The 17,387-nt window shown below is 34.6% G+C and overlaps 1 long non-coding RNA gene across 2 annotated transcripts; it reads left to right on the top strand.

The window, feature by feature from the left end:
* The first annotated feature begins 681 nt into the window (after positions 1-681).
* On the top strand, positions 682-6,874 carry LOC138696348 (uncharacterized). Of its 2 annotated transcripts, XR_011331352.1 has the most exons (6): positions 682-1,345; positions 2,309-2,465; positions 2,572-2,821; positions 3,084-3,209; positions 3,431-3,638; positions 3,909-6,874. It is a non-coding gene; the product is annotated as an uncharacterized lncRNA (long non-coding RNA). The 2 variants fall into 2 exon arrangements; XR_011331351.1 differs by lacking the exon at positions 682-1,345 and having other exon boundaries at positions 1,363-2,465; positions 3,909-6,873.
* The last annotated feature ends 10,513 nt before the right edge of the window (positions 6,875-17,387 follow it).

The raw sequence follows: 17,387 nt of genomic DNA on the forward strand, positions 1-17,387 counted from the left end.
TGAAGGGGAGTCATTTGAGCGATGGTAAGTCTATAAGTGGCAAGAATAGACTCACAGATTCTGCAATTGACAGACTACAAAATTATTATGGCCTTGCAATAAGGCAGAATGTTGACAGTGTAGAAAACATGAAAAAAGCTGTTTGGGCAGTATATTTTCATACACTGTCAACAAATATAGAACCAAGTCATGAACGGTGTCCAGATGGTGCAGACAGTTGGTGTAAATTCAATAAAGGAAAGGTAACAGGAGTTAATTACAGTCATCCACACAGTTTGCCTCGTGCCATTATGAACGAAATAAAGCCAATTTTCAGAGATTTAGCTTATCCTGATCTTCTGAAAAAATGTCTGCATGGCCGGACACAGAATCCCAATGAATGTGTAAATAGTCGCATCCCCGAAACTGTTTTTGTAGGGATAAACACACTCCATTTCGGAGTCTTTGATGCTGTAGCCACATTCAACCAGGGAAATGATACAAAGTGTCAAGTGCTACAGTCATTAGGTTTAGATGTTGGTGAAAACACTGTCGCGGCAATATGGCAAATCGACAAGAAAAGGCTCCAAAATGCAGAAACCAAGATGTCTCACTTCTTCAGAAGGGCCCAACAGCACAGAGGTACTAAAAGAAAGGTAGCAATGGAAAATGAAGAGAATGAAGATGATCCTATAAGGGAAGACCAGGTAACTTGATACCCTAAGGGTGAAACCTAACCATTTTTCCCCCATTACTACAAATGCTAGTGGATTATGGTGATTTTCTAGTTTGAAGGTTGAATTTTCTTTTGCCAACTTCGTTTCGAATTTCGATACGGACAAATACTATAAATGGTAGTGATTTTGTAACCGGTATGTTGGCAGCTGAGGCAAATATCGACAATATTTGCCGGTACTGGAGTTCCATGAAATTAAAATTGTACTAGATTTCTCAGCCGGTTACTGGAAGATAGTGAAATTCGAACTTATTAATAATTAATTAATATTAGTATTAATATTAATACATAATAGTTATGTTATGTGTTGCGTTGTGGTTATAATTCAAGAATAGTCAGATAAGTACGAATGAATGTAATATACTTGGGCGTGATAATGCACGTGGGTAATGGATAGAAATATTATTTCAAATTTTAATGAATTTCTTTCGTGTTTAGATTTTTATTACTATGTCAAAAAAATGAAATAGTGTTGCAGTGACTCCTCCAAGGAAGAAAATGTGTGGCATTCAGAGTACGCTTCAGAAATCTGTAGTTCACGTGTATAATGAGTTGAAGAAAGAAGATAATGAAGAAGGAATTATGCTAACGGAGACAGCAATTACAACCAGAATAGGACAATTATTAGGAGTAAGTATTCTTAAGCATACATTTCAAAGTGGTATTCAGTTTTAGGAGTTTGCACTAATAATTTCATGATTGTGGGCAAACAAAACAAATTTTTAGGTTAGGCCTAATGTTTAATCAAGTCAGTGATTTTCATATTGCCAAACTAAATACATTTAAGATACTGTAATACTGCAGTAGGTGATAGCTTAAATACATTTACAAATTAGACGAACAAGTAATCAAACAGCACGAAAGTAAATTTCCAGTTTTCTCTTTTGGTATTAAATTAACCGTTCAGATCACAATTTACATGCCACATCGGCCGAAGAAAATACAAGTCATATTGTAATTATTAACTTGATATTGCAGCAAATATTACATGAATGTTGGCCTGTTATGGTGCTTAAAAATAATTCAGTTTTATATAATAACTATATAACATACTCTATAAAGCATAGGAGCGTTGACTCTGGCTGAATAATTTATTCATGACTGGTCTAAGTAATATTAAATATGGTGTTTCTTCAGAAAAGCTACCCCACCCAAAGTACTTGTTAAGATATAACACTCGAGAGGACGAGGACGCACTACTGGGAAACTAACCATTTCTCTTCGTCCTGGACCTCTCGCATGTTATATTGGTAATTAGTAACAAGTTTGAGGGAGGGACTACAACAATGCATTAGAATATACAGGTAAGTGTCAAAGGATTTTTGTGCTGAAAGTATTTGTGGCTGTGCACTAAAACCACGTGTTCATCACTATGTAAATATCACAGAAATCAATTAAACAAAATAAAATTATGCCTTCTTTGGTGTAGCTTTTCTGGAGAATTACCTAAATATTAGCCTACTTAAACCTATCGTAGACCCAACCTAACATGTTGATCATTTTCTATTCATATAGCTGTAAATGTTGGTATTATGCATGAATTTTATGATATAACAATTTTTAGAAGTATTATGTTATTGTTTGTTATTACAGCTTGGCTTAACTACAGCCACGAAAGTGATAAATTCACACAAGGGGACCCCACTCGTGACACCAGGAAAACATAGACTACGTAAACATCCAGTGACTGATGCTGATGATTTTACGAAAGATGCAATTGCGAGATTTATTTATGACAAGTTACATAAAGGTAGGGAAGTTACAGGAATTATTGTGTTGATTTATGCAATGTAATTCTGATATTAGTCATAGGCCTATGTATAAAAATATGGCATAATTTTCATTTACTGTTACAGGGAAGTACTAACAGCAGCAAAAGTTCTGGAACATATGAATGATGATTATGAAACATATTTATTTAGAGTATCCTTATCATCGGTGAAAAAAATTTTGAAAGAGATGAAATTTCTATGGAGCAAAGGGGATCCTTATACACATGTATGAGAAAGTGATGTTATTCGTTTTTAAGAGAATATATAAGAAATGTGGAGCGTGAGAACCCTAAACCCGTAGTATTCTTGGATGAGACTTGGATTTTTATGAATGGTAAATTTCAATGTATTGTGAGACATTGAGTGATTGAATTTTTTACTAACAAATAGATTAACACTTATGTGGAATATGAAATTGCAATTAATATAGGCTACTAGTAATGAATTCAGGTGGGAACAACATGTTTTGCAATTAATAGTTTCATATTATAACTAGAGGTTAGTTATAAAATTCTTGAACGGTTTTCCTGTCTTTAAAATTTTTGTGTCTCTTAGAGTGTCAATGTGAATTGCTTTTCTCTCTCTGTTTTTTTAAGTATGATCACCCACTTATTCATGAAATAAACCAGGTGAAGTTTCCAGTGACATGAATGGTGTTATTCATAGACCAACAAATGAGGGTGGAAGATTAGATGCCGGAACGAAAGGTGGATTTATACTCGGTAAGTTATATTGATTTATATTTTACATAAATTTGGCAAGAGTAATTTTTTAAATCAGGGTACAAAAATATAAAAATTGGTGACTAAATAAAAACGTGGGAAAGCCTTTCACCAAAGAGGATCTCATGTCGTGTCATGTTATGTTATGTTTTATTTTCTTTATTTAAATGCTGTGAATTCATGTGACGTAATTATATGCCCAGGTATAATTTTTATTGCAGGTGCTGATTTAATTTTTTCATGCAATTGAAAGAAAAGTCAGGACTACCATAGTGCTATGAATAGCCCTGTAGTTGAGAAGTGGGTGCAAACACAGTTGTTGACCTGAGAACATTAGGGCAATGCGTTATTGTCATGGATAGTGCTGCATATCATAGCAGACTTGTGAAAAATCAGCCAACAACAAAATGGAGGAAAGAACAGCTACTGGTGATTGCAACTGAATATAATAGATTTGTTGTACTAAATGATAAGAGTTGTACTAAATGATAAGAGTTGATGGTGTGAAATCACCTTTTGATATTACATTGCAATATTAATTTCCATACTTTACAGTCATTATTATTATTATTATTATTATTATTATTATTATTATTATTATTATTATTATCTTTACTACTACTACTACTACTACTACTACTACTACTACTACTACTACTACTACTACTACTACTTATAGATGCTACTTTTTTCTTTCAGGTGAAATTGAATCTACATAAGAATCCTAAAACAACAGAGCCTTGCCAATTACTGTTCTGAAGCGGCCTTGTCTTATGTGTTGTGTCTATATACAATTAATTCTTTCAGTTTTTTTTCCCCTTTAATGTAATGAAGTTGTTGGTTGATTGATACCAAGTGTTCAGCAGTTGATGTCATTTGTTATCTTGCACTCCAATATTTAACCAGATGATTGAAAGCTGTGTAAAGTTAAACAGTCAAGACAATGATCCATATCTTCATTGAGATTTCAGAAATGGCATGGGGAGATTCTGAAATATCAGTTCTTTGTAAATATTTGAGACAATCATGGCCTGTGATAATATGAGTACTGCCACTGTAGATTTTCATAGAAGTTCAGTTATTAAATTAGGTGTATTATTTTTACTATGTATTGTACTATATTTTTGTTTCGCTTAATTGATGAATTATATATGCTGTAAATTGAATAGTAGACTGTAGGTCTATAGCTTAACTGATGAATTGTATGTGCTGTAAATTAAATAGTAGGCTGTATACCACAAGTGATGAATTGTTTATGCTTGTAATGTGAAGTAATTTGCATGATATTTATTATCAGTTTCTGTATATTTCAACTGATTGAATTGTTTATACTTTTAAATTGAATTAACTTGCTTGCTATGTATTATATTTTATAGCTTAACTGATGAATAATTGTTTAGGTTTGTCAATTTAATAATCTGAGTGCCATGTACTTCATATTTTTAGTGGAGCCACCAATGTAGCTTAGTCGGTAGACTCGTTGGCCTGCAAATTCAGAGCTGCACTCGAGGGTAGTTTGGATCCCCCATTTGGTCTGATTAGTTGGTTTCTTCTGAGGATTTTCCTCCATCTTGGAGCAGACGCTGGATGGCCTATTGCAATTTTTTCATTTGCTTTAGAATCATTCCGATTTTTGTTACCACATTGTCATGTTCTGATCTTGTTATTCTTTTAACAGTGTGGTAAGATGCAGGTATAGATAACCTTACAGTAATTTTGCTACCTTTCAGCTACCTCATTACCTCCCACTCCATAAAGTTCATGGATCCACGGAACTACCAGTCGTCGATGTAATTCGACCATTTTGCTTAGAATATTAAAACACTGTAAAATATTGAGATTTCATGCTGTTACGTCCATTACTGCAGCAAGAACATCTGATTTTGAATCTGATAGTATGACAGCCTTCTCAGATTTATGAAGTCGATACTGGAGATTTTGTAAGCTTAAAAGTGTATCTAAATTTTCACTATCAAAATTAGTCAGTGTTTGAAGTTAGTTAGTTAGTTAGTTAGTTAGTGGCGTTTAAAAAGGACGCGTCAGCTACTATGGCTATTTGCGCCCTTATCTAAAATCTTTCACTAAACACAAACACAATACAATAACCAGAATGTTTAAAAAGCTAAAAAGCGTTGTCACGGTTAAAATGGGGCAAACAAGTATTTGAATATAATTCCCTGTAAAAGGGAATATACTGGTATTGTACTACAACACCACTACATCTATGGCTTGGTAAACAGGATCCATCTATAAAAAATACTGTATGTAGTCACTCACTGACCAGATCATTTATCGTTTCTAATGATTTTTAAAATGTCTGGAGAAGTATCACATTTCTTAACATCATCTGTTAAAGTTAACTTATATACTATTCATTTTGAAATAACTTGGGATTGTGTTTTATTAGTAAAGTTTCCCTTAATTGAGCAAGTTTGAGTTCTCCAAGTAGAGTCAAAAAGTCTGTTGGGATTTTGGCTCAGTTTATTAATATTTGTGGACTGTGATTTTTTGTTCTAGACAACCATATTATCTGCAAATGATGAGATTATCATAAGATCTATTTCTTTAGTTAGACCATCGACATTAATATTGGAAAATGTATTCCTGAAAACAACAATGTGGGAAGCCCAGATGAATCTGTCTCTATTTACATATTTGTGACAATGAATCAAATAATCAAGTCACTGACCCAGTGTAACACTTTATCATGGACACCCTAAGTTTGCAATTTCTTAAGTGATTTATATCTACAGAGCCATATGATCCTTGAAAATAAATTAAAATTGTTAAGTTGTTTTGTTTTCTGTTTAAAATATCTTTAATATCTTGACTAAAATTTAAAATCTGTCCATTTGTTGAATGCAATTCTCTAATGTCAACCCAATAAAATGAAAGTTAGTTACTAGATTCCAGGAACCAATTCAATCTATGAAATCATCTCTTCCATAATTTTGGCTATCATACTAGTAAGTGGTATCTGTCGATAACTCGAAAAGATATTAGTTGAATAATTGCTTTTCAAAATTGATGTTATGATAGATTTTCTCCAGACAGATATTGTATTTTAGATGAGATTACAAGATAAAAGTAGTGAGTTTGCTTGTTTGCCAACATGTTTAAGAAAATCAGCATGTGTATTGTCTGGACTTGGAGATGTTTTGGGTCTTATGTTATTAAATTAATAGTAATATTCAGTTCTTGATTAAATATTGTTATATAAAGTAGATAGTAGATTTAATATTTCTTTCAGTTTTTCCTTAATAGTCTGACGTACACAGATAAAACTAACAACCACACCACCAACTAATCTAATAGAAATTGAAATATAATTAAATGTAGAAAAAGTAATTAAAATTATAAATACACGTAATAAACCATACCCCCTAATTTCAACAATATACTATTTTATTCCCTTTTACAGCTTGTAGATAATTATTAATTATAGTTATTACTTATTAGCATAATATTTATTGAACTTATTGGCTATTTCACTTCGTTTGAAAGAAGTTATTGTGTACAAAAAGCATTTTTTGATGATCGTTTCATGCTGTATGTTGTGTATAAATCTATGATTTCTGGCCATCTGTTCTGTGTAATCCATCTTTTGTATAGAATTAATAAAATATTCTTTTGGTAGTAATTATTTTATTAATTGAGTATTTAATTTTCACCAGCTCACATTTCTTGAATCATTTGCTTTTTCTTATTTAAATTTAGGACACAAGAGCCAAAAAGAGACTTCACAGTTATGTATCATACATTTTTTCAATGACAGACGTGGAGTTGCAGAAATAATAAGTGTAAGTGTAGCATTATTAAGCAATTTACAAACAAATGAAATCTTTAAAAAGGTATCTAGAAGTGAAATTACTTATGGCTTCTAAGGACCAAAATTATTTTTGTAAGTTGATTTATTATTATTTCAGTTTTAGCATAGTTGTATTATCCATTTCCTTACTAATTTCAAAAGATAATCAGAAGTTCATTCGAATTCCAACCAAAAGTCAATTGGTTATTAATTTATCTACCTTTAGGAAGTACAGTATATGTACGCTGGAATCTTTGAAGTGAAGTGACAATAATTTAATTGGTCTTGGAACAGATTTGATTCTTGAATATTATATACTATACTTTGTTGTATATTTACGTCTAGTAACCTATTAATGCTAATACTAATACTAATGTAAAGGAATAAAAGAATAGAACATAGCAATACATTTCTCATTATTATTGAAACTATTTAGAATAACCTTCCAACATTAAGGTAAAGTACGGTGAGTAAAGAAGTCATTCAGTACATAGGATCGTGATTTTACTACATGTGGTGATATCTGGTAACAGTTGGCAACACTGACAAGGCGGAAATATTTGCTGTTTGGGAACTGAACTTACGTGATCCTCACTATAGCTATGGTGCAGGCTTGTTTTGATGACAAAACTTTAGAGCTCATTTTCCTTAAGTTGAATTTTTTTTTTACAAAGGGAACATTTTCTCAGCTTCTACTCATTGTAGGGAGCTGAAATTTTTAGGATTCATTCATGCATGTGTTCTAAATATGCCAGAACTCTTGTTTCTTAATTTGGTGAGAATTTTAAGTATGTTACTGAGAAGTGTGTGCTGTAAAATGTAGAAAAAAATTTAACATTACAAAAAAATTTATATCTAATACAATTAACTGAATATTTTAAAAACAATGAATTTAGCAGTAAGCCATGGCATATAGGTATTAGCTGTAAAAATTTCACAATCCTATTCCGAATAGTTTATGAGTAAATGTACCTTATATTTCCTCTAGTTTAACATTATCGAGATAGGGTATTCCATTCCCCCTTTATGGAATTATCTGAATGCTTTACATTGTTTTCGACAAGGTAAGAACAAGATTATTATACAGTTATATGACAGAGTGAAGGCATTTAATATGAAATCACCTCTAATTGTGGAATGTTAGCTTAACTAAAAGGATAAGTTACAGCACATTTTTCAAAATTAACAACGATATAGGCATACTAGTTTCTTAAGACTTTGGATTTCGAAGAATATATTCACACATCATGCGATCTGCGCCAGGAATTTGATTCTAGATTTAAGGACTAGGAAAATTTTCAATTTGATTTTCGATTATTATTTGTAATTGAAACTTATTGATTTACTTTACGATAGTGAATTGAAGGGCAAATATAAAAATAAAAGAAGTTATCTGACTTTTATATGAACTTTTCATGTGTTAGATTTCGCCGATTGTACAGGCATGCATTTTTGGATTCACATATCTGTGCGAACAGTAATTTTTTCGTATGATGAAGATAAACAAGCCATGTCATGGAAACCACATATCAGATCACAACTTAAAATGTGCTGTCACATTATGCGCTATACAAACAATAGTTCCAAACGTTGAGAAATTGCTGAGGGAAAAGAGAATTAAACAATCCTGAAAAATCAGAGCTAATGCCAGTGTTGAGTGAACTAATTTGTACATTACTATTCCTAAGGTTTGTAAAATATGTTTTGTTCAACATTTTCTTTAACAGAAGCAGTTTATACATTTACAGTAATTGCCATGCATTGCCCGAATAATTAACATGAAATGTGTATTACATTTCTGAAAGTAATTATAAATTTATTAACTTCTAACTTTGTTGAAAATAGACTACAATGTTTTTTTTTTTTTTTTTTTTTCAAATTGCTTAAGATAGTTTATTTAGTTATATCTATTCAGCCCGTATCTTTTTTCATCAGAAAACAATCATAAACCTATGCAGTAAATTCATATTGTGGTCCCGCCGCTGAACGTCTTACCTGCCCTGTTACGACTTTCCGCGGGCGAGCGGGCAAGGCTTGATGACGACACAGTGCTCTGAGTTGAGGACCACTGGCCTAGGGACTGGACCAACAACAATATATCACCTGTACAATATAAGTACAACATTCTTATAAAAATATGCAACATTCAGAAAGGTAAACATTACATTGCAACCAGACTTGCAATCAAAGTTCATGCTGTAAACATGCCGCATTCCTATGTGGGCTATACTTTGTAATTTGGATGTAACTTGGGTGCACAACCCGAGTCCGTAGCTTCAATAAAATCGATTAGGCACGTTACCAGGGGCGTATTTAGGCCTAGGCAGACTAAGCAGCTGCCTAGGGTGGCTATTACTGATAAATTTTTTTATATTTTTTAAATTTTATTCATAATTCTTTAAAAGAATACATGAACTTAAACGCACAATGAAAAAGATATCAATAACATTGGCAACAATCAGTTAAAATTTAATCAACAGTCTGCCAAGGAAAAATTATAGTTTTTCAATATTAGTGTCACAATGCAATCATAGCACTTTTTTCAATGTTATGCCCTCTCATCATGAGAGTCTCACGAAATAACATTAAAGAACTTACTGGTATTATATAATGATACGTTAGGAAGGCAAATCTCGTTGCTCGCAATCATAAGCTTTGTGATGAAATGATGAGAGACGCCGCTCTGTCATAAGAGTAGCCAGTATCAACACTCAGTAATCCCCATTCAGACTTAAATTGAAAGAAAATATCGCCAGTCATTGTATCAGCCTGATGCTTGGGAGTTCAGTTTAATTTGAAACGGTAAAGAGTGCAGTTGTTTTGTACCTAGGTGACTTATATTTTAATTTTCATTATAATGAGTGAAAGTCGGAAAAATCTCAGTGGTTCTCAAACCAGAAACAACTCTGATTGAGGTTATGGCTGATATGTAAATCTATTATCAGGCAGTTCATCTCATTTGGCGATTTGTGTCAGAGGAAGGACTGCATCTAAAATCTGATTAGTGTAATATGTAGCTAGTCAGCGATGTATGCAATGGAGGGGGAAAGGAACTGGTCACCCTACCCAATTATCTCCTGGCCTAGTTGCCTTATGAGTGATGCCTTGATGGTGTCACTTGTGGGGTCCAGACCTGTCTTTGAACAGTTGACTAAACAACAATACCAGAAACTCGCGAAAGGACAAGGCAATAAAAAGAGAGGAAATTGTGAGAAAAAGTGCAAAAATATGTGTTATTTAAAAAACAAACATAGCCAGCTTGGTCCAGTTCGAGTCCAAATAATAATGTGGTGAACAGTAGTTACCGAAAATAGTGCAGCGTGTGGTTTATTTTAGTCAGGCGTTTCCGATATTAGAAACAGTAATAATGATGCGGAATCAATTATTTCAGTTGATCCAAATGATGCATATAGGGCGAAATAAGGGGCGGAAATAATTTTCTCTGCCTAGAGGCGCCAAGTAAGATTCGCCCCTGCAAGTTACACACCAGATGATGCAAGAAACATGATGCATGGCACATGGAGCGTGACACATAACGCCATGTTATTTGTTGTAATGTTGTGTGGAGTCATCAGATGGAGATCTTCTGCTATTGTCAATAATAAGAATGCGAAGATAAAGGCGTAGGTTTCGGATTCATTGGTCCAAAACGTTGAAAATCATGGTACTTGTAGTGTTTTATTGGTAGAGTTAGCACAGCATCCAGACAAATTTGCAGAATATTATAGAATGTCCAAAGAATCATTTGAAGATACGACAAACTGTGAATATTCCTAATAGATGGAAAACATGTATGAGTATTACACAAGCACATGGACTTTTCACTCCGATTTCTGTTGAAGACTTGGGTAGAAATAGTGTTGGTGCTAGGGTTGCCAACTATTTTTGAAGAAAATACGGGAGACTAAGTGGTCTACAATATTTGACATAAAAAATTGAAAAATTATTAAATTCAGTTAGCGGCACTAAAAACAATTTTATTCTACATTTTGGCAGTTAGGCTTAAATTAAAGTATTTTGAGATATTTTACCTAGCGTAATAGTTTCAAACAAATTGTAAAAATTTCCTACATGAGTAATTGAAGTTGACTGCGATTTGCAGTTCAGATTTGATTAAAGTGTCGTTCTCCTTTTTCGAATATCTGAGGATTGCGAGACTTCATATGTGAGTATAGGTATATATCAGTGTTAACAGTATTAAAAAAAGCTTGTTAAAATTGGCCATAAAGTCATTTAAATATGTGCTCCTGCATATATGACTTACCGGTATATGTCTAAAATGCAGGTAGTAGGCCCATTGATGATATAATGAGGAGAGTTCGGCTGGCACCGTGCATCATGTCCTGGCATAGCTCAGTTGGAAAGAGCACTCAGCACGCAGAGTTGAGAGGTCCTGGGTTCGATTCCCGGTGCTGGAACGAATTTTTCTCAAAATTAATAGGTATCTACATGTTGACTACTAACAAAAAATAGTAGTCTCGATTATTGAATGAGGATGGCGAGACCTCATATATGAATGTATGTATATATATATATATGTTCACTTACTTTTCATAAAAGAAAACACTCTTTGAATAAGCTTAGCTGCACATTTCAGTGCATCTCTGGAACAACAGAATACATCATATAAATCACCTTCAACCATATAAAAATTAAATGTTTCAAATAAATTTTTATATTATGCAAAAATAAGGGAGAAAAAGGATCGAAGAGAAGAAAAATATGGAAGTTGGGAGACTGTTAAAAATTGGGGCTAAATACGGGAGAGTTGGCAACACTAGTTGGTCCTGTGCTGCCCATTATGCCGTATGATGACCGACCTACAGATGAAAATGTCTATACGAGGGATATGTCAGTTTCTTATTTTTTTAAGTCTAGCGTAGCTCTTCCTTGGCAATTAATTCCCAGTGACTTAATAAAACTTGTTATGAACTGGGATATTTATATTTAAGTGGAGGTTTATATTTTAAAACAAATAAATGAATGAATACATATACGAGAACTAAATAGCTACTTTCCCGGACAATCCTATTTCAGTTTATGTTTTACTTCTGCAGCTATCTCCGCCCAAATTTTATCTATGAGATTCTTCTTTGAATAATCTGCTCCTATATAGTCGTAAATAACTGGATACCTCTCCATCACATTAAATTTCTGGTAGTCCATGATGATCGGAAAGTGTACACTGACAACTGAACTCTGGGCTGTAGTGGCCAGGTTGCATGAAGTACGACACAAAGAATCAGCATGTTTTATCTTGGTTATGATGCAAGGCACATGCATTATGTTGCTTGTATCTTGCATTATCTGGCCTGACTAGTAGCACCTAAAGGCGTTCGTTTATTCTCCTTTGATGCATGCTTAATGTTCCATGCATACTACTTCATGTGTCTGTATCGACTGGTGTGTATCAGTGGCGGCTCCTGCGTATTTCTTAAGAGGAGGAAAGAAGGTAACAGGACGAAATGACACCTTCTTGAATGAAACATGCTACCAAATTAGCCAACATGCACACATGTTAGACCAGGTAGTGTTGGGGTTGGCCTTCTCTTCTGTATAGCAATAATCTATTCTTGTAAACTGAGTTTCCTAAATTTTCCATAAAATATAATGTTTTCACTTCCATTCATTGTTGAATAATTGCACAAATTAACAATTACAAGGAAATTCACCTTGCAGCATTTTTCGAGCACACTACAGCATCACACTTGTTGGAAGAGACTATAGCTACTAACACGTAATCGGAACCGCGGAAATGGGAATGGGAAATAATCTGAGGAAAGCGAGAACACTGCACCCACCCACGTGGTCTGTGTTGCTACATGTACATTTTACAAGTTCAGTATCACATGCTTTTGAAGAATATCAGTTCTTGTAAAGTCATACTACCATTATTGTTCAAAGTTGCCGGTGGTCAATTTTTTATGTTAAAAATAATGTAGTTTGGAGTACCTACTTTCAATTTCAAATATATTTGTACAAAACTGACAACTTGGCTGTTGCCCTGTCTAACAAACAATGAATAGAAGTGAATTTCAGGGGCCAAAAAGATCTGCGATACCAACGTAGAACTACTTCCTCTTTGTTTTATATAAACACGACTTTAACTTTCAAATATCCTTGAAAGTTTCAAACCATGAATAGTAGCCTATATAAAGTGCAATGAATAATATTTTTGATTTATAATTTTAGAAAAAAAGTTTATACGGTGTCTTTCATAGCATTGCGTTAAAACTATTTTATTGTGCCTCCTCCTAGATGTTTTATAGTCTGGTTGAATGCAAGATCGTTAGATGGCTGCGGTAGCGAGCTTGCTGCACGACCAGTCGGTTTCTATTTCCCGCCCATGTGCTGATTCAGAGGAGGATCTCCTCCCTCTCCATTCATTTACTCGCTTTAAAACTCTGCTTCTTTCTCTGGCCGCTAGTGCGCTGTTGTCTATGTGTGCTAACTGCATTAAAGGAGGAATGGCTTGGCTTTCCCCCGCACAAACAATTTCGCATCTTTCTTACAGTTTTCTAGCAGCACATGAGCACGCATCGTTTAAAACTCGATCAACCGAGGTTTTCTTATAGCTGTGAACTTAAAAATTATCGAATCTTCCTTGAATTTCAAGGCACATATTTTATTTGGTATTTACTTTCGAAAGAAGAAAAATGTGAGGAGGACATTCCTCCCTTCCCTCCCCCGAGGAACCGCCACTGGTTTGTATCCTGTCTTACTTGAACTGCTGTGTTCCATAGCTTGTCGGATTTTCGCCGTGACATCAAAAGGGGTTTAGCATGCTCGAACTGCATTAAGTGTGGTTGTGCATATAACATTTATTTCAGTCTTCGTCAACAGTGAACATAGAGTGCATTGAACAAAATACAACACACTTTAATGAATAATAAAAGAAATTCTGTAGAATGCAAAATATTTAAGGCATTCCAACAAAACTTTGAGGAATACCACAAGAAAATGACCGTCATTTTTCTATCTCTCTGAGGGGAGAAAGCAAAACTAAAGAAAATCACAGGAATAACGAAATCAGATATGTATAAATGCAGTGGTGATATTTTAATTACCTAACATTTGGTTCTCTCTCCTAATAACGACAAATTTCAAAATGTTATTATAAAAAAATAGTAAATAAGGTAATAATAAGCAGCTATAAATAAAGGAAAAACGCAATGTATCACGCTAGTACCGGGTACAGAATATATATGCAGAGTATTTTATATGATCTACTGTTAAAGTTAGTTTAACATTAAATGTTTAGCACATCACAGCCACTTTCTAGCATGTCATATTGTATTTTTGGTCCAGGGAAAATACACTTCTTTTACAATAATACTCGTAAAAAATAGGAACGTTTTCGTAAGAAAGTATTAATATTTTCTCTAAACTAGGGTGACCAGACGCCCCATTTTTAATGGGATTGTCCCTTTTCAGCTTTTTGTCCCCTGTCCCGAGAAAAGTATATGTTGTTGTTGTTCTTGTTTTCTAATGTCAGGCGTTTGACAATAAAGTCATTTGACCTCTTGCACTCCAATATTTGAAAATGGCAAGTTGTAGCCGATTTAAGTGAACACCATATTTTAACGTTTTGGTGGCTATTTCATTCACACACAACCCCCAGAGTGTCTGGAGGACTACACCTGCTGTTGGTCGACGGGTCCATTGGACCTAGCTGGGAGATCTTGTTGATCACCAGCTTTCCCTCCTTAAGCCACTGGAGGACAATTTTAGTGCCATAGCAGGTCAGTACTAGGAACAGAAAAGTAGAAAGAGGAGGAAGGAAAGTGAAATGAACCCCTAGGCCTCGAATGCAATAATGCCGTCGGGGTCGAAGAAAGTAAGAGTTCAGTCAGAGGACTGGATAGGAAAGGGTAAAAAGGGAATTAGGTATTGAATAGAGGAAAATTATACCAAATTCAGTCATTAACTCATCAAGCTGTATGCTTACTAACAGCTGCACCATGGGAAGGTAGGGATGGGACATTAGGTATTTGTCCAGGTTGGTTCCTTAAGGCCTTCAATGGGAAGGATTAATGGCTCTCCCCCCTGTATCCAACAGATACCCTTTTGCAGCCCCCGAGAAAAGTATGCTTGGTGCGCCAAATGTCTGGTTTTTTTAAATGGCACCGTATTTCCCTAAATTATAATTAAGATATTTATTTTTATTTTATTTTATCATGAAAGATAAATACATTAACTTAGTTTTACAAACATAATTCAGATTGTAAGTTTTGTGTTAGGAATACCTGGTACCAATGCATCATCAGAAAGAGTGTTTTCGTTGTTGAATTCAATTTGGTCTGCCGAAAGGAATCAGTTTCCAGTTAAAACCATAATCACAAAATGTAATTTCAAAAATGTGTCTTGCATGGACTTTTATAGTTTCTTGAAAGAAAGGCCCCAACACTTCTACAGCAAATTCACTCATCAAAGAAATATGATGCAGATTGTACAGTTGATCTTCATGGAGAATGTTAAAATACTTATTATTTCTCAGTAATATTTGCATTTACCATGGACATATAACGTATATGTTTAATATAGGTACACATGAGTGAATTGGTGTTAAACTTCTTGAATATCACCACTAGTTAAAAGGTATTGTGAGGCAAAAAATTTTGTTACGAAACAATTCAGAATACAGTGACATGAATATGATTGTAAGGTTCAATTAACTTGAAGTATTTTTAAACAGATAAGTTAACCTATTTAATTCAGACTAGCTGCAACATAAAAAATTGTCAACAATGACTTAAGACAAGTATCCATACTACTATATTATATAATTGCATAATTATTATAGCCTAGTTATTGTAAACAGTGTATTTATTACTTTAAAAGAAATAAAACTGGACCTTATTGCTCACTGACATTATATAAACACAAGTAGGCTAATAATGAATGTTTAGATAAAATGGTGATTCATGTCAACTTTAATAAATGTCTCGTTTTTTTTATTTTGGAAATCTGGTCACCCTACTCTAGACAAAAAATACACTATGGCATTCATAGGAAGTGGCAGTGATGTAACTGAAACAACAATATAATAATAATACTTTACTGCTACGAGAGCTATTCATAAAGTAACTTCCGTTTTTATATAGCGTGCGTAACAACAGAGATAGTGGCGCCGCTCTTGCGGTGGAGTGTACCTTGAAGCAGCAGTAGAGTCAAGGTCGTGTCTTTGGTCCTCTCTGAGCCACGTGCTGTCAAAATGTGTGCTGCAATCGGAAGTCCTGCCAAGTGTGAGGTACTTTCTGTAATAAGATTTCTTGTGGCCAAAAACTGTAAAGCCAGTGAAATTCATCGCCAATTTTGTGAAGATTATAGGCCAGACGTAATGAGTGAAGGTGGTGTAAGACAATGGCGAGTATGTTCAAAAATGGGCGAACCAATGTCCATGATGAAGAGAGAAGTGGTCGACCGAGTATCGTGAATGCAGATCTGATTCGTTTGGTTGACGAAAAGGTTAGAGCAAACCGTAGGTTTACCATGTCAGAGCTTAGTGAGGATTTTCAACAGATTAGTCGTACTCTTCTGTACAAGGTGATTACCGAAGATTTGGGCTACTTGACACTTTCTGCCAGATGGGTGCCTAAACTCCTTTCTGAGGAACAAAAGGCTCAACGGATGAGGGCAACACTGTCCTTTCTTGAGCGTTACGAAAGAGAAGGTGATGCTTTTCTCGATCAGATTGTGACAGGAGACGAGACTTGGGTGCGATATGTGAATGCAGAAACAAAGCTTCAATCAATACAGTGGGGCCATACTCACTCACCGAAAAAATCAACAAAGTGTCGTCAAACACTTTCCACGAGGAAACTTATGACAACTGTCTTCTGGGACAGAAAAGGAATTTTGCTAGTGGAGTTCTTGGAGAGGAATGCCACAATTAACACTGAGCATTACTGTAACACACTAACAAATTTGAAAAGGGCAATTTAAAACAAACATCGTGGCATGTTGAGCTCTGGGGTGATTTTCCTGCATGACAACACCCAGCCGCATACAGCGCGTCGTACTGCGACCAAACTGCAAGAGTTCAACTGGGAAGTATTGGATCATCCTCCCTATAGCCCAGATTTGATGCCTAGCGATTACCATCTTTTCATGCACATGAAGACGTGGCTTGGCTCGAAGTGCTTTGACGATGACGAAGAGTTGAAAACCAGCGTCGTAGGTTGGCCGAATTCTACGATTGCGGAATTTCAAAGCTCGTCAAACGCTACGATAAGTGTCTCAATGTGACAGGAAACTGTGTGGAAAAATAAATTAGAGTGTACAATTTCAAACGTATTGTAACCCAAGTCTGTAACGTCATTCACAGGTTTGTAAAAAATAAACGGCTACTTTATGAATAGCCCTCATAG

Source organism: Periplaneta americana, chromosome 3 (genome assembly GCF_040183065.1).
Source record: "Periplaneta americana isolate PAMFEO1 chromosome 3, P.americana_PAMFEO1_priV1, whole genome shotgun sequence".
NCBI classification, from domain to species: domain Eukaryota; kingdom Metazoa; phylum Arthropoda; class Insecta; order Blattodea; family Blattidae; genus Periplaneta; species Periplaneta americana.